The sequence below is a fragment of the Salvelinus namaycush genome, unplaced genomic scaffold, assembly GCF_016432855.1.
Source record: "Salvelinus namaycush isolate Seneca unplaced genomic scaffold, SaNama_1.0 Scaffold2966, whole genome shotgun sequence".
Lineage (NCBI taxonomy): Eukaryota > Metazoa > Chordata > Actinopteri > Salmoniformes > Salmonidae > Salvelinus > Salvelinus namaycush.
The window spans coordinates 20,001-30,090 of NW_024059859.1; positions in this window are offsets into that span (position 1 = coordinate 20,001).

Consider the following 10,090-nt stretch of genomic DNA (forward strand, 5'->3'; position numbering starts at 1 on the left):
TCAGAGTGCCTCTTGCCCGGCATAGTATTTAATGTGTGTAGCCCTTTATTCTTTAAAATGACCCAGTCAGGGGTCTGGCACCTATGGCACTTATGAAAGGTTTAAAGTGCCAAGTGCCAAGTGCCAAGTGCCACAGGGCTCCAGGGGGGCAGTGCACACCTAATGTTACCCCGGTCAGAGTGCCTCTTGCCCGGCATAGTATTTAATGTGTGTAGCCCTTTATTCTTTAAAAATGACCCAGTCAGGGGTCTGGCACCTATGGCACTTATGAAAGGTTTAAAGTGCCAAGTGCCAAGTGCCAAGTGCCACAGGGCTCCAGGGGGGCAGTGCACACCTAATGTTACCCCGGTCAGAGTGCCTCTTGCCCGGCATAGTATTTAATGTGTGTAGCCCTTTATTCTTTAAAAATGACCCAGTCAGGGGTCTGGCACCTATGGCACTTATGAAAGGTTTAAAGTGCCAAGTGCCAAGTGCCAAGTGCCACAGGGCTCCAGGGGGGCAGTGCACACCTAATGTTACCCCGGTCAGAGTGCCTCTTGCCCGGCATAGTATTTAATGTGTGTAGCCCTTTATTCTTTAAAAATGACCCAGTCAGGGGTCTGGCACCTATGGCACTTATGAAAGGTTTAAAGTGCCAAGTGCCAAGTGCCAAGTGCCACAGGGCTCCAGGGGGGCAGTGCACACCTAATGTTACCCCGGTCAGAGTGCCTCTTGCCCGGCATAGTATTTAATGTGTGTAGCCCTTTATTCCTTTAAAAATGACCCAGTCAGGGGTCTGGCACCTATGGCACTTATGAAAGGTTTAAAGTGCCAAGTGCCAAGTGCCAAGTGCCACAGGGCTCCAGGGGGGCAGTGCACACCTAATGTTACCCCGGTCAGAGTGCCTCTTGCCCGGCATAGTATTTAATGTGTGTAGCCCTTTATTCTTTAAAAATGACCCAGTCAGGGGTCTGGCACCTATGGCACTTATGAAAGGTTTAAAGTGCCAAGTGCCAAGTGCCAAGTGCCACAGGGCTCCAGGGGGGCAGTGCACACCTAATGTTACCCCGGTCAGAGTGCCTCTTGCCCGGCATAGTATTTAATGTGTGTAGCCCTTTATTCTTTAAAAATGACCCAGTCAGGGGTCTGGCACCTATGGCACTTATGAAAGGTTTAAAGTGCCAAGTGCCAAGTGCCAAGTGCCACAGGGCTCCAGGGGGGCAGTGCACACCTAATGTTACCCCGGTCAGAGTGCCTCTTGCCCGGCATAGTATTTAATGTGTGTAGCCCTTTATTCTTTAAAAATGACCCAGTCAGGGGTCTGGCACCTATGGCACTTATGAAAGGTTTAAAGTGCCAAGTGCCAAGTGCCAAGTGCCACAGGGCTCCAGGGGGGCAGTGCACACCTAATGTTACCCCGGTCAGAGTGCCTCTTGCCCGGCATAGTATTTAATGTGTGTAGCCCTTTATTCTTTAAAAATGACCCAGTCAGGGGTCTGGCACCTATGGCACTTATGAAAGGTTTAAAGTGCCAAGTGCCAAGTGCCAAGTGCCACAGGGCTCCAGGGGGGCAGTGCACACCTAATGTTACCCCGGTCAGAGTGCCTCTTGCCCGGCATAGTATTTAATGTGTGTAGCCCTTTATTCTTTAAAAATGACCCAGTCAGGGGTCTGGCACCTATGGCACTTATGAAAGGTTTAAAGTGCCAAGTGCCAAGTGCCAAGTGCCACAGGGCTCCAGGGGGGCAGTGCACACCTAATGTTACCCCGGTCAGAGTGCCTCTTGCCCGGCATAGTATTTAATGTGTGTAGCCCTTTATTCTTTAAAAATGACCCAGTCAGGGGTCTGGCACCTATGGCACTTATGAAAGGTTTAAAGTGCCAAGTGCCAAGTGCCAAGTGCCACAGGGCTCCAGGGGGGCAGTGCACACCTAATGTTACCCCGGTCAGAGTGCCTCTTGCCCGGCATAGTATTTAATGTGTGTAGCCCTTTATTCTTTAAAAATGACCCAGTCAGGGGTCTGGCACCTATGGCACTTATGAAAGGTTTAAAGTGCCAAGTGCCAAGTGCCAAGTGCCACAGGGCTCCAGGGGGGCAGTGCACACCTAATGTTACCCCGGTCAGAGTGCCTCTTGCCCGGCATAGTATTTAATGTGTGTAGCCCTTTATTCTTTAAAAATGACCCAGTCAGGGGTCTGGCACCTATGGCACTTATGAAAGGTTTAAAGTGCCAAGTGCCAAGTGCCAAGTGCCACAGGGCTCCAGGGGGGCAGTGCACACCTAATGTTACCCCGGTCAGAGTGCCTCTTGCCCGGCATAGTATTTAATGTGTGTAGCCCTTTATTCTTTAAAAATGACCCAGTCAGGGGTCTGGCACCTATGGCACTTATGAAAGGTTTAAAGTGCCAAGTGCCAAGTGCCAAGTGCCACAGGGCTCCAGGGGGGCAGTGCACACCTAATGTTACCCCGGTCAGAGTGCCTCTTGCCCGGCATAGTATTTAATGTGTGTAGCCCTTTATTCTTTAAAAATGACCCAGTCAGGGGTCTGGCACCTATGGCACTTATGAAAGGTTTAAAGTGCCAAGTGCCAAGTGCCAAGTGCCACAGGGCTCCAGGGGGGCAGTGCACACCTAATGTTACCCCGGTCAGAGTGCCTCTTGCCCGGCATAGTATTTAATGTGTGTAGCCCTTTATTCTTTAAAAATGACCCAGTCAGGGGTCTGGCACCTATGGCACTTATGAAAGGTTTAAAGTGCCAAGTGCCAAGTGCCAAGTGCCACAGGGCTCCAGGGGGGCAGTGCACACCTAATGTTACCCCGGTCAGAGTGCCTCTTGCCCGGCATAGTATTTAATGTGTGTAGCCCTTTATTCTTTAAAAATGACCCAGTCAGGGGTCTGGCACCTATGGCACTTATGAAAGGTTTAAAGTGCCAAGTGCCAAGTGCCAAGTGCCACAGGGCTCCAGGGGGGCAGTGCACACCTAATGTTACCCCGGTCAGAGTGCCTCTTGCCCGGCATAGTATTTAATGTGTGTAGCCCTTTATTCTTTAAAAATGACCCAGTCAGGGGTCTGGCACCTATGGCACTTATGAAAGGTTTAAAGTGCCAAGTGCCAAGTGCCAAGTGCCACAGGGCTCCAGGGGGGCAGTGCACACCTAATGTTACCCCGGTCAGAGTGCCTCTTGCCCGGCATAGTATTTAATGTGTGTAGCCCTTTATTCTTTAAAAATGACCCAGTCAGGGGTCTGGCACCTATGGCACTTATGAAAGGTTTAAAGTGCCAAGTGCCAAGTGCCAAGTGCCACAGGGCTCCAGGGGGGCAGTGCACACCTAATGTTACCCCGGTCAGAGTGCCTCTTGCCCGGCATAGTATTTAATGTGTGTAGCCCTTTATTCTTTAAAAATGACCCAGTCAGGGGTCTGGCACCTATGGCACTTATGAAAGGTTTAAAGTGCCAAGTGCCAAGTGCCAAGTGCCACAGGGCTCCAGGGGGGCAGTGCACACCTAATGTTACCCCGGTCAGAGTGCCTCTTGCCCGGCATAGTATTTAATGTGTGTAGCCCTTTATTCTTTAAAAATGACCCAGTCAGGGGTCTGGCACCTATGGCACTTATGAAAGGTTTAAAGTGCCAAGTGCCAAGTGCCAAGTGCCACAGGGCTCCAGGGGGGCAGTGCACACCTAATGTTACCCCGGTCAGAGTGCCTCTTGCCCGGCATAGTATTTAATGTGTGTAGCCCTTTATTCTTTAAAAATGACCCAGTCAGGGGTCTGGCACCTATGGCACTTATGAAAGGTTTAAAGTGCCAAGTGCCAAGTGCCAAGTGCCACAGGGCTCCAGGGGGGCAGTGCACACCTAATGTTACCCCGGTCAGAGTGCCTCTTGCCCGGCATAGTATTTAATGTGTGTAGCCCTTTATTCTTTAAAATGACCCAGTCAGGGGTCTGGCACCTATGGCACTTATGAAAGGTTTAAAGTGCCAAGTGCCAAGTGCCAAGTGCCACAGGGCTCCAGGGGGGCAGTGCACACCTAATGTTACCCCGGTCAGAGTGCCTCTTGCCCGGCATAGTATTTAATGTGTGTAGCCCTTTATTCTTTAAAAATGACCCAGTCAGGGGTCTGGCACCTATGGCACTTATGAAAGGTTTAAAGTGCCAAGTGCCAAGTGCCAAGTGCCACAGGGCTCCAGGGGGGCAGTGCACACCTAATGTTACCCCGGTCAGAGTGCCTCTTGCCCGGCATAGTATTTAATGTGTGTAGCCCTTTATTCTTTAAAAATGACCCAGTCAGGGGTCTGGCACCTATGGCACTTATGAAAGGTTTAAAGTGCCAAGTGCCAAGTGCCAAGTGCCACAGGGCTCCAGGGGGGCAGTGCACACCTAATGTTACCCCGGTCAGAGTGCCTCTTGCCCGGCATAGTATTTAATGTGTGTAGCCCTTTATTCTTTAAAAATGACCCAGTCAGGGGTCTGGCACCTATGGCACTTATGAAAGGTTTAAAGTGCCAAGTGCCAAGTGCCAAGTGCCACAGGGCTCCAGGGGGGCAGTGCACACCTAATGTTACCCCGGTCAGAGTGCCTCTTGCCCGGCATAGTATTTAATGTGTGTAGCCCTTTATTCTTTAAAAATGACCCAGTCAGGGGTCTGGCACCTATGGCACTTATGAAAGGTTTAAAGTGCCAAGTGCCAAGTGCCAAGTGCCACAGGGCTCCAGGGGGGCAGTGCACACCTAATGTTACCCCGGTCAGAGTGCCTCTTGCCCGGCATAGTATTTAATGTGTGTAGCCCTTTATTCTTTAAAAATGACCCAGTCAGGGGTCTGGCACCTATGGCACTTATGAAAGGTTTAAAGTGCCAAGTGCCAAGTGCCAAGTGCCACAGGGCTCCAGGGGGGCAGTGCACACCTAATGTTACCCCGGTCAGAGTGCCTCTTGCCCGGCATAGTATTTAATGTGTGTAGCCCTTTATTCTTTATAAATGACCCAGTCAGGGGTCTGGCACCTATGGCACTTATGAAAGGTTTAAAGTGCCAAGTGCCAAGTGCCAAGTGCCACAGGGCTCCAGGGGGGCAGTGCACACCTAATGTTACCCCGGTCAGAGTGCCTCTTGCCCGGCATAGTATTTAATGTGTGTAGCCCTTTATTCTTTAAAATGACCCAGTCAGGGGTCTGGCACCTATGGCACTTATGAAAGGTTTAAAGTGCCAAGTGCCAAGTGCCAAGTGCCACAGGGCTCCAGGGGGGCAGTGCACACCTAATGTTACCCCGGTCAGAGTGCCTCTTGCCCGGCATAGTATTTAATGTGTGTAGCCCTTTATTCTTTAAAAATGACCCAGTCAGGGGTCTGGCACCTATGGCACTTATGAAAGGTTTAAAGTGCCAAGTGCCAAGTGCCAAGTGCCACAGGGCTCCAGGGGGGCAGTGCACACCTAATGTTACCCCGGTCAGAGTGCCTCTTGCCCGGCATAGTATTTAATGTGTGTAGCCCTTTATTCTTTAAAAATGACCCAGTCAGGGGTCTGGCACCTATGGCACTTATGAAAGGTTTAAAGTGCCAAGTGCCAAGTGCCAAGTGCCACAGGGCTCCAGGGGGGCAGTGCACACCTAATGTTACCCCGGTCAGAGTGCCTCTTGCCCGGCATAGTATTTAATGTGTGTAGCCCTTTATTCTTTAAAAATGACCCAGTCAGGGGTCTGGCACCTATGGCACTTATGAAAGGTTTAAAGTGCCAAGTGCCAAGTGCCAAGTGCCACAGGGCTCCAGGGGGGCAGTGCACACCTAATGTTACCCCGGTCAGAGTGCCTCTTGCCCGGCATAGTATTTAATGTGTGTAGCCCTTTATTCTTTAAAAATGACCCAGTCAGGGGTCTGGCACCTATGGCACTTATGAAAGGTTTAAAGTGCCAAGTGCCAAGTGCCAAGTGCCACAGGGCTCCAGGGGGGCAGTGCACACCTAATGTTACCCCGGTCAGAGTGCCTCTTGCCCGGCATAGTATTTAATGTGTGTAGCCCTTTATTCTTTAAAAATGACCCAGTCAGGGGTCTGGCACCTATGGCACTTATGAAAGGTTTAAAGTGCCAAGTGCCAAGTGCCAAGTGCCACAGGGCTCCAGGGGGGCAGTGCACACATAATGTTACCCCAGTCAGAGTGCCTCTTGCCCGGCATAGTATGTAATGTGTATACCCCTGAAATCCTATGCAATTACCCACAAAATTGTATCCCGGTCAAAGTGCCTCTAGCCCGGCATAGTATTTAATGTGTATAGCCCTGAAATCCTAAGTGCTTCTAGCTTACCCTATCCAATGTTGCCATCATGTGGACACTCACAGGTGGTTCGGGAATGATGTTCTAGCCCGGCATAGTATTTCTTGAAATCCTATGCAATTACCATTCCGTTCTAGCCCGGCATAGTATTTCATGAAATCCTATGCAATTACCATTCTATGACACTTATGGAAGTGCCAAGTGGCTCCATGGGCAGTGCACACGTAATTGTATCCCAGTCAAAGTGCCTCTAGCCCGGCATAGTATTTAATGTGTATAGCCCTAGGCATTACGGCATTCTGGCATTAACAACGACCTTGTTAGGGTTTAGGGTAAGGGTTAGGGTAAGGGCATTACGGTATTCTGGCATTCTGGTAAGGGTTAGGCATTACGGCATGGGTTAGGCATTACGGCATGGGTTAGGCATTTACGGCATGGGTTAGGGTTAATTATGGTACTTACCTTGTCATTGAAATCCGATCACCTCACCTGGGTCTCGAACCCCGATCTCCTGAGTGATAGTCGGGCGCTCTACACACTGAGCCAAGCACACTCCTGGGAGTAGAGCAGAAACTAGGTTGCCTTGGCCTTTCAAGACCTTCTTTAGGGGGTAAAATGAGAGCAGTGAGTTTCCCGTCACATGGGACTCGAACAGCCTCGAACATGATCGCTGGCTTAGGTCGTTCGGTGCTGTACCACCGCCATCAGTGTCCTGGGAGTTTAGCAGAAAACTAGGTTGCCTTGGCCTTTCAAGACCTTCTTTAGGGGGGGTAAAATGAGAGCAATTAGTGTGCCTCACCTGGGTCTCGAACCCCGGTCTCCTGAGTGATAGTCGGGGGCTCTACACACTGAGCCAAGCACACTCATGGGAGTAGAGCAGAAACTAGGTTGCCTTGGCCTTTCAAGACCTTCTTTAGGGGGGGTAAAATGAGAGCAATTAGTGTGCCTCACCTGGGTCTCGAACCCCGGTCTCCTGAGTGATAGTCGGGGGCTCTACACACTGAGCCAAGCACACTCATGGGAGTAGAGCAGAAACTAGGTTGCCTTGGCCTTTCAAGACCTTCTTTAGGGGGGGAAAATGAGAGCAATTAGTGTGCCTCACCTGGGTCTCGAACCCCGGTCTCCTGAGTGATAGTCGGGGGCTCTACACACTGAGCCAAGCACACTCATGGGAGTAGAGCAGAAACTAGGTTGCCTTGGCCTTTCAAGACCTTCTTTAGGGGGGGTAAAATGAGAGCAATTAGTGTGCCTCACCTGGGTCTCGAACCCCGGTCTCCTGAGTGATAGTCGGGGGTCTACACACTGAGCCAAGCCACTCATGGGAGTAGAGCAGAAACTAGGTTGCCTTGGCCTTTCAAGACTTCTTTAGGGGGGGTAAAATGAGAGCAATTAGTGTGCCTCACCTGGGTCTCGAACCCCGGTCTCCTGAGTGATAGTCGGGGGCTCTACACACTGAGCCAAGCACACTCATGGGAGTAGAGCAGAAACTAGGTTGCCTTGGCCTTTCAAGACCTTCTTTAGGGGGGGTAAAATGAGAGCAATTAGTGTGCCTCACCTGGGTCTCGAACCCCGGTCTCCTGAGTGATAGTCGGGGCTCTACACACTGAGCCAAGCACACTCATGGGAGTATAGCGGAAACTAGGTGGCCTTGGCCTTTCAATTTCCCTCCAGTCCAATTAACAATGCCACGCCTGTATCCACACCTGGCTATAATTAGGACCCATGATTAGAGTTCGGCTTCTTGGCAGACACAAACATACACGGAGGAAGGCAGGCAGGAGAGAGAAGCTATGTACAGCAAACAACGACATGACTGTGGACTTTGTACCAAGACGCATATCGCGCGGCTCGACAAACATTTTAAGACTGTCCATGGACTTAAGATTAAGACGTTATCATGGAAGCACGCTGTGCAATCTAGCCGGGTTTCGACTGATATAGAGCTGCCTAACAACGACATTGAACAGCGGCTGGAGCCCGGTGACGACTCTGGGTTTATGCAGTCTGTTGACAGCGATTGTTCCCCGGAGAAGCAACTGAGTGGCGAGAGTGAGCAGTCGGCGGTGCAGTCAACCAGTCCTATCGGTGGTGAACAACGCCCGGAACCGAGGGAGCAAGCCTGCGTCGTGTCGACATCCACCAACTCCGACAGTGATGAAGACGCCGGTGTGTCGCCAATGAATCAAGGTTGGAATACTCTAATTTTTAAAGACTATGCGACCTTTACTAATGGTATCAACCCTTCGGTTAAACGCATTGATAATAGTCGCAGCAGTCTGTCCCGAGTACGGGAATTCCTCTACATTATGTCCGAGGGCAAACTCGATGAAGGACTGTGTTTTCTGGACAGCTACATGCGTGTGTATGACTGGTATGGGCAGATTGAAGGCCGTGGTTTGGCACCATCCACGTTAAAAATGTACCGATCCGATGTTCGAAGTTTCCTGAAATATCTTATAGAGTTCCGGCCGCAAAATATGCAATGTGAAGTCAGTATGATTCGAAAAATGTTACTATGCTTTGCAAAGATGGACAGGAGTTCTAGGCAGAGTCAGGCAACGCACAAGGCACAATTTCGCAGACGCTGCAGGGACGAGGTGCTCAGCGCTGCTGATTTAAACCGATTTGTTGAGTTAAGTAATCAATCTATTCCTGCTGTTCTCAGTAGGCTGGAAGTGCGAGCCACCTCCTCTGACAGACGCAGGTTTGCGGCTCTCATGTCCAGCCGGTTGGCCATATTTAATGGCACTCGACGATCCCCAGTCACCATGTTCAGTGAGAGTGATTTACAGAAGTATCCTTGGAAAGTGGGGGTTATCAGATGTGCGTTGCAAGCCACAAAACGAACTCCAGCTTCGGGGAGTGCAGAATAGTTCTATCGCAGGAGGAATACACTTGGCTTAAACAATTCCATGCGATCCGGCCTCATCTGAGTGGAATTACCCCAGACACAACACTCTTCTTTTTCACATCCTGCGGGAAACCATACCTTAATCTCTGTGCATTTGTGGGAAAGATTTTTGCAGAGTTCGGCATTGGAAGTAAAGTGACATTTGGAACAATTCGACGAAGCATTGCACACTGAACTTTAACCATGGGTCGGTTACAGACCGGGGAACTGTGGCTGACCATATGTGTCACTCTCTGGAAACACAGTCACGTTACTACCGTTACCATAATTTGCCTCGTAACGCAAGCCAAGCTCGGACATTAATTGAGAGACAAATCAATCAATGAAGAACTCAAAATAAATATAATATTTTTGCAATTAATCTTGTCTTTGTGTGTCATTTTCATTCTATTTCAATAGGAGCACCTAGTAACCCAAAAATAATACCAGGTGCACTCATTCGATTTCAATAGGAGCACCTGGTAACCCAAAAAAATACCAGGTGCACGGAGGGGAGGATGAGTACAGACCTTATTTTTTAAAAGCTCCATAAATCCCTTTAGGCCGGTGGCCACTGACTTGTGCCCCGTAGTATGGTGCTCCCATAGCGGGCATGGGTGGCAGGCCCTTTAAATTCATTTTCATTCGATTTAAATAGGGGCACTGGTAACCCAAAAAGAGGGCACCTCTGTCGTTTTTCCTGAAAAGTTCAACTTAGAAAGTATTCGACCTTATTTTTTAAAAGCTCCATATAATCCCTTAGGCCGGTGCCTACTGACTTGTGCCCGTAGTATGGTGCTCCCATAGCGGGCATGGGTGTGGGCAGGCCCTTTAATTCATTTTCATTCGATTTAAATAGGGGCACCTGGTAACCCAAACTAACATAAGGTGGTGTCAGTGTTGAGGATGCGGACAGACATTTTATATAAAAGCTCCATAAATCCCTTAGGCCGGT